Genomic DNA, 15033 nt, shown 5'->3' with positions numbered 1-15033 from the left:
AAAGTTTGAATGGAACAGCCTGCTTTTGCTGTTGTTCTGTATCTAGTTGCTGCTGTTTACATTCTTTTGTTGAGGTTATATCTTCATATGCTTTTTGGCAGGTATTGAACACTTCTGTTTCATGATTAAGACCAGATCAGAGGCCATAGATACTGACAACTTATTTGCCTGTTTTCTTCTGTCTTTTTCCGTGTCTGTATCTACTGCCTCATCTTGGTTTATAAGTAAAACCCGAAAAGCCTGCAAAAAGAAGTGTTTTGTGCTTTGTCTAGGAATGATACAGAAAATAGTGCTATTATTTTTGGTGAAGACAATAAATTTTGTATAGTATTTTTAACCTAAGTAAACTGTGAGTTTTGTTTTTTAAAAGTATTACACTTGAAAAGTTTTTAAGTTTTTACTTAAATTTGAATTATTTAACATATGGTGCTATATTAATTTCAGATATATAGTACAGTGATTCAACACTTCCATACAATACCTGGTGCTCATCACAAGTGCCCTCCTTTATCCCCATCACCTATTTCACCCATCTCCCTGCCTACATCCCCTCTAGGAACCATCAGTTTGTTCTCTATACTTAAGAGTCTATTTCTTGTTTGTCTTCTCTCTCTCTCTCTCTCTCCCTCTCTTTTTACTTTGCTCATTTTTTTGTTAAATAAATCCAGGAAAGTTGCAGGATATAAAAGCAGTGTACAGAAATCTGTTGCATTTCTATACACCAATAATGAATAAGCATAAAGAGAAATTAAAGAATCAATCCCATTTACAATTTCACCAAAAAACAACAAGATACCTAGAAATAAATCCAACCAAAAAGGTGAGCCCTGTACTCTGAAAACTATAAAACACAGATGAAACAAATTTAAGATGACACAAAGAAATGGAAAGATATCCCATGCTCATGGATTGAAAGAACAAATACTGTTTAAGTGTCTATACCACCCCAATCTATACATAATGCAATTCCTATCAAAATGCTGTTGGTATTTTGATAGGTACAGAGCTAGACAAACAATCCTGAAATTTGTATGGAATCACACAATACCCCAAATAGCCAAAGCAATTTTGGAAAAGAAAAACAAAGCCAGAGGTATCACAATTCCAGACTTTGTTATATTACAAAGCTATAGTAATCGAAACAGTATGGTACTGGCACAAAAATGGACACATAGATCAATGGAACAGAAGAGAAAACCCAGAAATGAACCACAGATATATGGCCAATTAATCTTTGACAAAGCAGAAAAGAATATCCAATGAGAAAAAGACAACCTTTTCAACAAATGATGTTGAGAAAACTGGACAGCAATATGCAGAAGAATGAAATGGGACTACTTTCTTGACACCATACACAAAAATGGATTAAAGACCTAGTGGATTAAAGACCTAAATGTGAAACCTGAAGCCATAAATTTCTTAGAGAAAACAGGCAATAATGTTGACATTAGCCATAGCAACTTCTTTCTAGATATGTCTCCTGAGGCAAGGGAAACAAAAGTAGAAATAAACTATTGAGACTTCACCAAAATAAAAGGCTTCTTCTACACAGTGAAGAAAACAGTCAACAAAGCTAAAAGGCAGCTTATGGAATGGGAGAAAATATTAGCAATGACATATCCAATAAAGGGTTAGTATCCAAAATATATAAAGAACCTCTAAAACTCAACACCCAAACCCCAATAATCCACTTAAAAGTGGACAGAAGATATGAATAGACATTTTTCTAAAGAAGTCATCCAGATGGCCAACAATACATGAAAAGATGCTTAACATCTCTCATCATCAGGGAAATGCAAATAAAAACTACAATGAGATATCACCTTACATTTGTCAGAATGGCTAAAATAAAAAAAAAAAAAAAAACCCAAGACACAAGTGTTGGTGAGGACATGGGGAAAAAGGAACCCTCATGGACTATTGGTGCAGCCACTGTGGAAAAACAGAATTATCCTATGATCCAGTAATTATACCACTGGGTATTTACCCAAAGAATACAAAAATACTAAATCAAAGAGATACATGCACCCTGGTGTTTATAGCAGCATTATCTGCAATAGCCAAATTGTGGAAACAGTCCAAGTGCCCATTGACTGATGGAAGGATAAAGAAGGTATGGTATATGCATATATACACAATGGAATATTATTTAACACAATCCAATATATCATAACAAAGATTGAAGTCTTGCCATTTGCAGTGATGTGGATGGAGCTAGAGAGTATTATGCTAAATGAAATAAGTCAGTCTAAGAAAGACAAATACCATATGATTTCACTCATATGTGGAATTTAAGAAACAAAACAAATTTAGCAAAGGGAGGGAAAAAGAGAGACAACTAAGAAACAGACTCTTAACTATAGGGAACAAACTGGTGGTGACCAGAGAGGAGGGGGGAAGGGGGGGGATGGGTGAAATAGGTGATGAGGATGAAAGAGGGCACTTGTGATGAATACTGGGTATTGTATGGAAGTATTGAATCACTATCTGTACACCTGAAACTACTATTAATGCATGTCAACTAACTATAAGTAAAATAAAAACTTTTAAAATGATATATATTTATGTATACACATACACACAATGGAATATTACTCAGCCATAAAAAGAATGAAATCTTCCCACTAAAAAAAAAAGAAAGAAATCTTCCCATTTACTATGACATGGGTGGAGCTAGAGAGTGTTATGAAGTGAAATAAGTCAGATAAAGACAAATACCATATGATATCATTCCTATGTGGGATTTAAGAAACACTTGGAAGATTTTTGTAAATCAACACAATCATGCAAAAATGTGTTCGGTGATACAAAAATAATAGAAGACTGTCTGTTGAACTATCTGTCCTTTTTGATTAGTAGTTTCTTGATGTTATTAATGATCATAAACTTACTTGAAAGAAAATATACCTGTATTTCCAATAATAAAATAGCATTAGAGACAAAGAATGATCTATGCTAACCTTTCTCACTAGCCCATCAGACCTGAGTGTGCAGAGGCCATATCTCCTTTTCCACATGGTATTTCTCTTCATTCCTTATTGGAGTCAGGCAAAGATTGCTTTATGTCACCCACCCTCCATACCTCCATAATTTCAAATAACCTGCCAGATCTATGTAGAACCCTATGTACTCTGGATCTTCCCATCATATTCTTCTACTTTCTATGCTATAAAATCATTAGGAATAGAGAGGGAGTTTTAAAAAACAGAAAAGGGACAAGACTAAAAGCCCACTGTACATGGGAGAATATGTACATGGGCTAATGACTTCTCTGTGCCAGGAAATTTCTATATATGTTTTGAAATCATAAAATAGAAGTTTGTTATCCCCATGTTATAGAAGTAGAAACTGAGACACACAGAAATTAAATGATTCATCACAATTTTCAGAATTAGAGGTGGCTGAACTAGATCTGTACCTGGTTGTTGGCCTTCAAATCTGCTGCACTGACATTGGTCTAAATCAGCAAACCAGGGGCTCATGGCCCAAACCCAGTTCAAGATCATGAGATTTTGTTTTGCTTGGTCAGCCATTTTCGTTCTCTTATATATCATACATGTATTTTCTCTTCGTGGTCCCTGGTAGCATTTAGAGGTGGTGACTTCTGTCCCTGGCGTAATGGATGATTGTGGGCTCTGGAGCCAGGTAGTTAAGCATTTCAGTTCAGATCTATCTAGTTATAACCGAGTGTGTGCTCTGGACAAGATAAAACCCAGTTCCTCCATAGGAACGGTAATAGCCAAACCTGGGTCAAATGGCTGTTGTAGAAATTAAAAGGAAGCCAATGCAAAATGCTTGGAATTTGGTAAATATTCATGCCCTCTACAATCCCCTCCCACCCTCATCACTGTCCATGGTAAAGTCACTTTGAAAAATTTCTACATGCTCTGTTCCCTTCAAAGACTATGTATAGGGATGTTTGTTTGAGGCTGGTCCCAATTGCTACTTATTATAAGAGGGTATCAGACCACCATTCTTCCGGCCTCCATTTCTACTGAGGTGTAGAATCCCTACAGTGTGAGACGAGTCTTCATTTTCATGTGTGATAATTTATTTTTTTTTAAATTTTTATTTATTTCTGTATGATAGTCACAGAGAGAGAGAGAGAGAGAGAGAGAGAGGCAGAGACACAGGCAGAGGGAGAAGCAGGCTCCATGCACCAGGAGCCCGATGTGGGATTTGATCCCGGGTCTCCAGGATCGCGCCCTGGGCCAAAGGCAGGCGCTAAACCGCTGCACCACCCAGGGATCCCTCGTGTGATAATTTATAACAGAAATATGTAATAACCCTCTTCATGATCCTTGGTCTCTTAACCATATCAAAGATATAAAAAAGAGTCATAATGAGGGAGAGGTGGGAAGATATTTCCTGGCAGTTGGGTGCTACTCTTCTGAAAGTCTACCCCTTCCTTCCTCTGCCTTGGCCAAATGAGGATTAACTTCATATGTAGAAGCTCTGTGGAGAGTTAGATGTATGTGTTGCTGCAGTTGTTGGTGGGCAGGGGAACTGTGTGTACCTTTCTTACCTTAGGCAAGAAAGCTAAAGGAGGGGATCCCTGGGTGGCTCAGTGGTTTGGCACCTGCCTTTGGCCCAGGGCGTGATCCTGGAGTCCCAGGATTGAGTCCCGCATCGGGCTCCCTGCATTGAGCCTGCTTCTCCCTCTGCCTGTGTCTCTTCCTCTCTCTCTCTGTCTCTCATGAATAAATAAAATCTTTTAATGAAAAAAGAAAGGTAAAGGACAAAAGTCTGACAGATGCTTTGGTAGCAGAACCAGGGGAGGCTTGCTCAAGTTGCATTAATCTGCATTCCTTGATCTCATTCTGGGCAAAGGTACCTGAGTGTCTCCCGCTGAGTAAATGTGCTCCAGATGAGGGAACTAATACCAGATGTCCTCAGCACTTCACACATATTCCTTAGACCCTTCATTTTCAGTATGCTCCTGCTGACTTCTAATTACTAATGACTCTGTTCCTAAGGATTTTTCTAGAACATGCCACTCTGCCTGAGGGTGAAGTAGGCTAGATGTGTCAGAGAATTAATTCCTCTGGAGCAGTCTTAAGATTGACTTGAAATTGAAATGTATTTGTATACTTACAAATACCACAATTCCCTTGTTTCTAGGCAGGGAAGATTCTGAGGCATGCATCTGATGCTGTTTCCCAAATTTCCTGATGGGATAAAACTCTGGTGGTAATGGGCTTTGTGTTGTACCCCTTTACTGCTGTCTCTTCTTCCCTCATTTCCCTACTGGTATTCTCAGCAACTCCCAAATAAATTACTTGCATTCACATCCCCCCTTGATGTCTACTACTTCTGGAGGAACTCAGACTAAGACACTTGGCAATAGAAGAGGTCCAAGAAAGAATACTCTTATTATAGGATTCTGGAACTTGCCAACCAGATCACAAAAAGGGCTCTATAATTGATGATAAGAGAGGTGATGGTAAGCCCTGGCATGCTGAGCATCACAATTATGAATATTTTCATCTGTGGTGTATTGGAATGGGAAACAGGCTTACATAATATAAAGCATGTTTTAGATACGGTGGCAGTGGTAATGATGACTATGGAATTGATATTAATGGTCACAGTGGCACTGAAGGAAAATGACCACCTCATTTCAGCTAATCAACAAATTGGTCTCCATGTGAAGCCCAGAAGACCTCTAATTCAGCATTTAAAGGACCATATTTCCTGTAGTCAAAAGGCAGACCCACCTGAGTATGAAAAAAATAGAATTGCAGAGACTTGATTCTTAGCCCTAGCAAGTCTCCTATGCTAAAATCAAGGGCCTCGGTGTGGGAGGATTGTGGCCTTGAGGCCTGAGATGAGTATACTGGGGCCTGATGTACTTGAGAGCATTGAATTAACAGATTCTCCTGAATTCCTGGGTCTATGAAAATAAGTTTCCTTCCCCTTGTTACAGGATTGCAGATTCTCATTGCCTAGAAATCATGAAGAGGCAGACACATCATAAGATGATACTTACCTTCCTTAAGGTTTACCTTTACTTGCTTCATAGGTTCTAGAACAACTACTACGATCAAAGCTCAGGTTGAGCTCCTGAGAAAATATTTTCGCTGCCCCAGGAAAAAAAGGGGTCATTAACAGAAGAGCTTCAAGACTTGCCTAATATGTCCTTATAGAATCAGGAACATTATACCTGAAAGTGGGCTTTGAGGGTGCTGCCCCAACAGTGAGGGGTATAAGGCTGGATAAACAGAATTTTTTAAATTGGAACATTCTCCCATGACAGCAGCTTTAAGGTCTTGGGCAGGACTCCTCTCATGGACTCTACTATACTGCTGGGATAGTTCCTCCAAGTTTGAGAAATAATAGCTTGCAACGAATGATCTACCATTAGTGTAAAAATACCCAGCTCTCTTGCTCCTCATATGGGGATTTTCTTAGGTGGGTGTTGAACACTCTTTCCCAATTTTCCCTTAAGATTAAACAGCTAGAAACTGAAAGAAATATCAGATTCTAGGGATGAGGAAGTAGTCACCAGTGACAGCTAAGTGAAGGGATGAATGTAAAACAGGTCAAGGAGGAAATTCTCCATCCTGAGTCAACCTGAACATCTATTAGCTCCAGGAGTGTAGCGTCATCTTGGGACAGAAGACCAAGTAAAAATTTCCTATCCCTTTACCATTTTTTCCCTCTGCTTTGACACTGGAGAGATAAGAAACTAGCAATCTAGGAATGGTTGGTGAAGAAAATGGAAGAGACATACAAGTCAGAGAAATACAGAAGAAGCCAAATGTTATTCCTTTATCATGCCTCTAGGCTTTCAGTCTAAAATAAGCTAAATTTGTGAGGAAAGAGAAAATATGTGATTAATTGGGTTTTGAATTTTTATTAAGTGTCTGTGTGAAGATGTTCTACTTATTGAATTGACCTTGTATTCTGATTTAAAAGGATATAAGAATGTCTTTTAACTAAAAGTGATCCAAAAAATTATGTACCTATTAAATTTCTATTTAATGGCAGAGGAACTATTTCTGGGCAGTCTCTAAAGGTACAGTGAAACAAACCAAAAAACAAAGTTTCATTTGATTGCATCAGATGTGTCTGTTCAGCATGACCCTTCTAATACATTGTTGCCTTTGTCTTCCTCAGAAACACTCTAGGTTTTCTCTCTATATGTTCTGTTATAAAAATGAAAAGCATAATGGATAACAACTGACCTAGAGAAAAGGTAGCATAGAGTGCAGGAAGAAATCTTTGTTGTCTCATGTGTGTATTTTCTAACCCACCTTATTTGGTGGTTGATAACTCCCAGGCTATTTTAAAGCCATATTGTAACATTGTTTCATTTGTTTTCTTTTGCAAGCATAAAATGATATATAGACAATGGAGGAGAAGAAAAGATTGCAAGAGACAAAAGGTTGAAATGCATGAGGCTTTCTTTCTTTATTCTCAAAATAAATACAGTAACGCTTGCTTAATAAGGAAGAGAGAAACAGGAGGAATGGAGATGGCCACCTACCATGTGCAATAAGTCACTTACCATCACTGTGTTCCATCAGAATCTTCAAGAGCCCTGAGTGGGCTCAGCAACACATCTGTGACCTAAACCAAGTGTTTCTCTCTTGCTGTGTATTTTTGTGTGGTAGAAAACAAAATCCAAATCCATAATCAAATCTAGTGAGATCACTTCCTCTTTCTTTGTGTGAATCTTCGTTTAACATGGAAGGCAACAATTTTTGTTGAAATCATTTATTCTCCTCCTCCAAATGCTTTTCTTCTCTTTGACCTCTGGGAACTGATGTTTTTAAAATTTGTTATAGATTGACTTATTAGAGAATTCCTGATGGTCTCGTTTCATCTTGATCAAATTCAACAACTCAGAGAAAACAGTAACTGAAATGGTCATAAAATATGGGTAAGGCTCAAGGTGCCCGTCTATACACTGGTTAGGACCAGTGTTTCCTAACTGTACAGAGACAAGTAGTATGTCTAGGACTGTGGTTTTCAACCAGGGGTGATTTGGTACCACCATTTCTATGACATTTGTCTAGAGCTATTTTTGATGGTACCCTGGGGAGGGGTACTACTGGCATCTAGTGGGTAGAGCCTGGGGATGCCACCAAACAAATGCATTAGTTTCTTTTCGCTATGTAACATAGCAACTTACAACAACACTGCTTTATTAACCCACTATCTTGTGGGTCAGAAGTCTGGGGAGATTAGGAAGGGTGCTTGACCAGGTATCTACTTCGAGTATCACAGGGCTGAAATCAAGGTGTTGGTTAATTTGAGCTCTTATATGGAAACTCTGGGGGAGAATTCTCTTTTAATGTCATTGATGTTGTTGGCAGAATTCAGTCCCTTGTGGGTTTTTTTTTAAAGATTTTATTTATTTATTCATGAGAGACACAGAGAGAGAGAGGCAGAGACACAGGCAGAAGGAGAAGCAGGCTCCATGCAGGGAGCAAAATGTGGGACTTGATCCTGGGTCTCCAGGATCACACCCTGAGCCAAAGACAGACGTTCAACCGCTGAGCCACCCAGGCATCCCAGTTCCTTGTGGTTTTAAGACTAAGTCCCCATTTCCTTGCTGATTGTCAGACATTCTTAGCTCCTAAAGGGCGCCCATCTGAAATTGCTCAAACTCCCCCTCCATATTCTAAGTCAACAGCAGCATGCTGAACTGCCCCCAACACACCCCCATCCCGGCCCCAACCCTGTGCTTTGAATCTCTGACTTCTCTTCTGCCCAGCAGCCAGAGAAAACTCTTCTTTTAAAGCGCTCACCTGATTGGATCAGGGCTATCTGAATAATAACGGAAAGTCATCTATTTGGAACTTTAATTACATCACAGCAGTCCTCATTAGCTTTTGATAGAATAACTGGAAGAGGGGGGACCATCTTGAGAATTCTGCTTACCACAGGAGTCTATAATGCACAAGACAGTCTCTTGACAACAAAGGATTATCTGACCCAAAATGCCAGTACTGCTGAGATTGAGAAACCTTGGTCTAAAGTATACCTTGTTGTGCATGGTAGAAATATTTCCAGCTTACCTTTCTCATGAAAGGCAAATTCACGGACTGTGTAGCACTTGAAAGAAGTATGTGCAACTGACTTTCTGATAATGACCCAAAACTCTCATTTTCTAGGAGTTGTTAGTCATGAAGATCTTATGAATTATTTGACATCTGCTGGTCCATCTATCTTTACCCATCGACCTGTCTGGCTTCATATCCATCAGTCTACATAGTTTACATTCTTCCGTTCTTTGATGCAAGTGATATTTTATTTAAAAATATTAGAAAAAAAGAAGAATGTTAGCATTTTTTCTTTTTTTGCCATTGGCCAGATAATCAGAATATAATCATGTCTGTAAGCCAGATTACAGAGGCTTTCCCTTGGTCAGTGATACCCTGAGCACCTAGTGTAATTTGTGGCACATAATAGGGACACACTATTTGTTTAATGAATGACTTTTGTAGTCAAGGATAATGTAGCATGACAAATCTTGACTTTTGGTACAAATATCCAAATTTCAGTGTGTCTTAGGCTTTTAGACAGTGCTTTATTATGAGACATAAAGGGACAAATTTAGGCAACCAGGGATTAGAAGTACCTTGATGGGTATATAAAGATGTGTAGGGTCTCAGTCTTTCCTAAACTTAGAGCGGCCACCTGGTTTAAACTCTTACCCTAGTATGAAATCTTTATAAACCCTCCTGATGGGTCAGTTTAGTTTGCATTTGAAACTTTCCAGATAGTGTCACAGGAATTGGACACTTTGGAATAGAAATCTTCAAAGTTTTTTCTCTTGAATATTCCCTAAAAGAATTTTGGAAAATCACGGATTCCTTTGGACGTTTGAATTTGACATCTAAATTTCTTTAAAGATTTTATTTATTTATTCATGAGAGAAAGAGAGAGAGAGAGAAAGAGAGAGAGAGAGAGAGAGGCAGAGACACAGCAGAGGGAGAAGCAGGCTCCATACAGGGAGCCCGACGTGGGACTCAATCCTGGGTCTCCAGGATCACACTCTGGGCTGAAGGCAAAGCTAAACCGCTGAGCCACCCGGAGCTGCCCAAACTTTTTAATCATAATGTTTGTAAAGAATTAATGTCTAGCATATTCCATATCATGTGTGTACTTTAAATATACTTGTCAGAACATCAGATTGATAGATTTAGTTCATTCAATTTGTATAATATATCTTCCATACTATCAGGTAAATGCAGTTCAAATTGTTAATCAAAATAGACAAATGAGGTTTACTTTTTAGGTGAAAAGTCTGGACTCCTTTTTCAATTTAAATAAACTAGAATACTTGTATCCCTGTGACAACTTCTCACTTCTAAATCCTAAGATAAATCAAAATATGGGTAGACATAGAGCCTTAAAATGAGTCTGTCATCTGGATGAAATAAGGCACTGTCCTATCACTATTTCTTACAGATGATCTTTATGCTTTGCTGTCACCGTCTCAAGAATTATACAACCTCATGGTATTCCTTTGTTCTCATACCCCGGGGAATGCATGTTGGGTGAGGATTGGCAAATGTAGGGTCTTCTTTTATAAAGTAGGAAAAATGCAAGGAGTGGTGACAAAGAATAAATGCTAACCTTAGATACATTTAGAGAAAAGGACACATAGAGCTTGAGGATTTGGGAAATGATTCCTTGAAAATGATACATACCCATGTACCCCTAGAAATATCTTAATGTACTCTCAGGGATCTGAGTCTCCCATTTTGAAGACTGGTGGTCTTGATAACAGTCTTCTGCATGATTAGAAAGGATTTTCCAATACCAAAATCATGAATTGAAAAAATACTTTGTACCCTTTATCTGTTCTACTATATTTAAGTTCTCTTGTAAGTACATAGAGTAGGATAAATTCATCTTCTATTGATGATGCTCCAAACGTTTGAAGATCCTCTGCTGCATCTCTGATGTCTTTCTATCTCTAAGATTAGTATTTTTAGTTCCTTGAACTGCTCATTATCTGTTACTGTTTTTGATGCCTTTACTTACAGTTATCCTCCCATAAAGGATGCTCAAACTGATCAAAATTCTCCTGAATTTTGATGTCCAAATCAATATAATGCTCCCACTCTTAGGGATAAAATATTAATCCTAGTAGTTTTCTATATAGTGTAAAATACTCCCATTTACTGAATGCTTAGTATATGCTTAGTACATAAAATAACACTGCAGAGAAGATACTATTCTCATTTTACAGATGAGAAAACTGAATCAGAGGAAAACTAGTTAGCTTTGAACAAGGTCTAGAGCTTCAGTCATTACTTTGTTTATTAATTAATTGCTGGCTAGGATGGGACAGCAGTTGATTTAACAGCAGCATGACAGCCTATGGAGTACACTCTGTAGGAGTGCAGGAAAGTCCAGGTGGATGATTATGTAGAATGTCAGGACCCAAATATCCTCTGCAAAGCCCCTGTAAATCTGCAAGGGGCCTCACGTGGATCATGCTGCCATGGTCTCAAATGATCTGCCTAGGTAACCTGGTGCATGCAGGGCTTTCCAACTGGACTCTGCTCAGTCCAAGGGAATGTGTGGAGTGTCTGGTGGACTGCTGCTGAGGGAGTGGGGGAGACCTCCCAAATGGGGCTTTGTATCTCCCCTCCTCTGCTTCAATCAAACAGCTGTGCTTTTCTCTGACTTTCCTTGTTTATACTTGTAGATAGATAAAATTGAAATACGGATAGAATTAGAGTGTGTGCATGTGTGTGTGTGTGTGTGTGTGTGTGTGTGTGTGAGAGAGAGAGAGAGAGAGAGAGAATATGAAAAAGAATACTAATCTTGGCATCAGTTTGCTTAGGTTTGATATCTATAATATACTTACTAATTAAGTGATTAAGTGACCTCGGCATGGTCTTTAGCTTCCATGAGCTTTAGCTTCCTCAGCTGACTTACAGCAGGTAGTCAAAGGTTTTTGTTGAGCAAATAAGTGAATGAATGAATGAATGAATGAATGAATATAATTTTTGTTTTATCAAAAATAACTTTGCAAGGTTAGATTAAGGATCAATGCTACTACAGCCTGGCACATAGTAGGTATTTTGAGATAATAATAGCAGCACTAGTTGTCATTATTGATTCAGTACCAAGAACCCATGTGGCATGTCTCTCTATGCTAGATGGAGATCTCTCATTGAAGTTGAGAGCAAGTATTATATGCTCTGAATATTTGGAATGTGCCTAAGTCAAGAGGGCCTTTCCTATTACAGAGGGAAGATGCTGGGAATCTCAGAAGCTTTTCGGCCCTCTGATCTTGAAAGTGTGGTTTGAGAACTTTGGTGCTGAGAACAGTGGCAGCGTGTTGTCTAGAAGAAGTCTTGCCATTGTGCCAGATGTTCCAAAATCATACAGCAATTCAGTGGGCTCACTTCCTCTGGACCAAGAGGTGTGCATATTTACTGTTACTAGTGTTCCCGGGGCTTGGATTCTACTACCCAATGACATCCAAGTCTATGTGCACATTCATTCTCTGGGTATGAACAAATTATTAAACTATAGCCTATTCTTCTTGTAAGAGAAAGGGGGGGGGAGTGTGCTGAGCTTTTGACCTGAAAATTGATGTCTTTACCTAAATCATTTCCAGTTAAATACTATTGTCTTGTGGATCACATTCATCTGCTGTAGATTATAAGTTCTACAAAGCAAGACCTTGTCTTTTCATAGGTTGTGTAAAATGGTACAGACACTTTTAGCACTCATGTCATAACAGATGGTTATCATTTATAACAAAAGAATAAGAACAATGGCAGCCTACTCACATGTCCTAGAAGCTTGGTGGGCAAAGGAATATATATATATATATATATATATATATATATACACACACATATATATATAATACTTATATTATTTATATACATTACAATATATTGTAAAGCTATGCATGTTTCTCACTGGGAAAACCAGATAACTCATTCTCCCAAGTCTAGAAAACAGACCAGTGAGAGTTAATTCTAATTATGTAAAGATTCTTTGCTTTACAAGACAGTTTTTCTAAAGAGTCTCTTTAAATAGCCACATCTCTTTTTTGGAGTATTCAAAATTGGATTTGCCTTACAAAATGTTGATTAAACTCAACTTTTCAGGAGCAAAGAGAGTGCACAAAAATGGGGCATTGCATGTCAAGCGTTAATGGTGAAGTCTCACTTAGTGATCACAAGGCTCACCATTCCATCCGCTGAGCCCATCAAAGTCAGAATGTCCAAATATGGCAGGTGGCTTTTACAGGGCATTGGGTGCCCTCATTCTAGGCAGGAAAGCTAAGCCAGCGCTGGGGTCACTGGCCATCATTAACAATGTGAATCTGGCAGCCAAGGGCATTAATCTGTGCTCTGAGACGTTCTTGCATTATTCAGCATGTACTGATATTAGCTTAAATAGGGATAACTTTTTTATTGGGACAATTATGAAGAAAAATCTGATGGCTTTTATTCAAATGAATGAAAACAAAATTTTGAGGAGAGATGATGCATTTCTTCCTTCATATGTAAGTCATGAGCAAGGAGAGGAAAAGGAGAGATTGGAGTAGGACCAGATAGGAACACAGAGTCAAAAGGGACCCCCAGATTACAGACAAACAAACTTTTGCTCCCTGTGTCAAATCCTCTTTTTTATAAAACCATCTACTTGCAGGCAGATAGGGAGGTGTTGGTCATCCCTGCTGTCTCCCAGTTTGGATGCAGAGCACCAAAAAGCAATATTTACTGCACCACTCAATTTTGCAAGTAAATATGTTAGACTCAAAGATGGGAAGAAAATGAGACAGTGAGAGGAGAAGGAAGTGCACATTTCATAAGACAAGTGAATGTTTCCTAAGATCATACAGTGTCTTTACGGGCTATTCCAAGCTGGTTCCTCCAATATAAAAATGAGAATACTTCATTTTAAAGTTGCCTACTGTAACCTGATGTACTGTTCATGTATTTCCAAAGGCCCTAAAGCAAGAGTTGATTAATCTCTGCCTAGATTTAGGCAGGCTGATGAGAATCTTGCAGGAAGTTCTATCTGTTATGCTGAAAGGCTATTGTTAACACTACCGCAAAGTAAGGGGTACACTCAAAATTTTCATAGGACAGTTTATTTCTGTACTCCTCTGAGTTATTTTTGCCTTCCTGTCTCATAAGCCTTGTGTGTGCTTTGTGTGCTCACGAGAGCACACACAGCACACCTTAAAAGAGAATGAATGTTGAATATATGGAGTGGGTCTTGGGCCTGAAGATGAGCGTGTGAGTGAGTAGAGGAGAAACATGAGTCAGGTGGAGTGAGAGGTAAGTTGAAGATTCTGGTGGAGAGGAAAACAGTTAATTTGCATTGTTCGTGACTAAATACGTGTTCAGGTTTGTATTTTATGCTCTGCCACACGCGTTCAGAAATGCCCTTCTCATTTCTCATATTCACGCAGTTTCCGTACAGAACCAGGCCAGCATAGACAGGCTTGCAGAGGAGAACAATCCTCATCAGCCGAGGGAGAAAGAGAGAGAGAGAGAGAGAGAGAGAGAGAGAGAGAGAGAGGAATCAAATGTGTACCCTGAGGGGGGGGGGGATGGCTCTGGGGTGTAAAAACGTGTTCCTGGGACCATGTGGAAAAGGGTTGAGGGCAGGGCTTCCTCCTTTCCGAGGCATAGGAGTGCAGAGGTGGGCTGCTCCCGGTGCCACGGTGGGGGTTGCTCCTCGCATGTAGCCCCTGGCAGGGGAAGGACAGGGAACCAGGAATGCGTGTGGCAGAGGCTCACTCTGCCAGGACGAGATGTTGGGGTATGAGGGTGGGGTGGGGGCCCGAGGGGTGGCTTGGAGCCCTAGCGGTGGCTGCCTGACGTCACCGGCCTCTCTGGCAATAGGCTGCGAGCTGAGCTCCCCGAAGCGGCGGCGGCAGCGGCAGCCGGGCTCGGTCGCTGGCCCCTTCACTCCGCGCCTTCTGCAGCCGCCACTGCAGCCGCGCGGCGGGGGCTCCCTCCCTGCAGCCAGCTAGTGGCCCCAGGTAAGGGACGCGGTGCCGCTAAAGGTCCCAGCTGCCGGGTGGCGGGG

General features: G+C 39.7%; 1 protein-coding gene across 2 annotated transcripts in view; it reads left to right on the top strand.

The window, feature by feature from the left end:
- C12H11orf87 (chromosome 12 C11orf87 homolog) overlaps positions 1-15033 on the top strand; it is an 87704-nt gene that overhangs the window by 69232 nt on the left and 3439 nt on the right. The window contains exon 1 of one of the 2 annotated variants that reach the window (XM_026006797.2): positions 14660-14986. The exons of the other annotated variant lie outside the window; for it this stretch is intronic. The gene's annotated coding sequence lies outside the window, so the exon portion shown is untranslated. Of the gene's footprint in view, positions 1-14659; positions 14987-15033 lie in introns of those variants that run through there. 2 annotated transcript variants of the gene reach the window in all.

This window comes from Vulpes vulpes, chromosome 12 (genome assembly GCF_048418805.1).
Source record: "Vulpes vulpes isolate BD-2025 chromosome 12, VulVul3, whole genome shotgun sequence".
NCBI classification, from domain to species: Eukaryota; Metazoa; Chordata; class Mammalia; order Carnivora; family Canidae; genus Vulpes; species Vulpes vulpes.
Note: the sequence above shows the minus strand (reverse complement) of the source record. Positions and strands in the feature narration are given on the sequence as shown.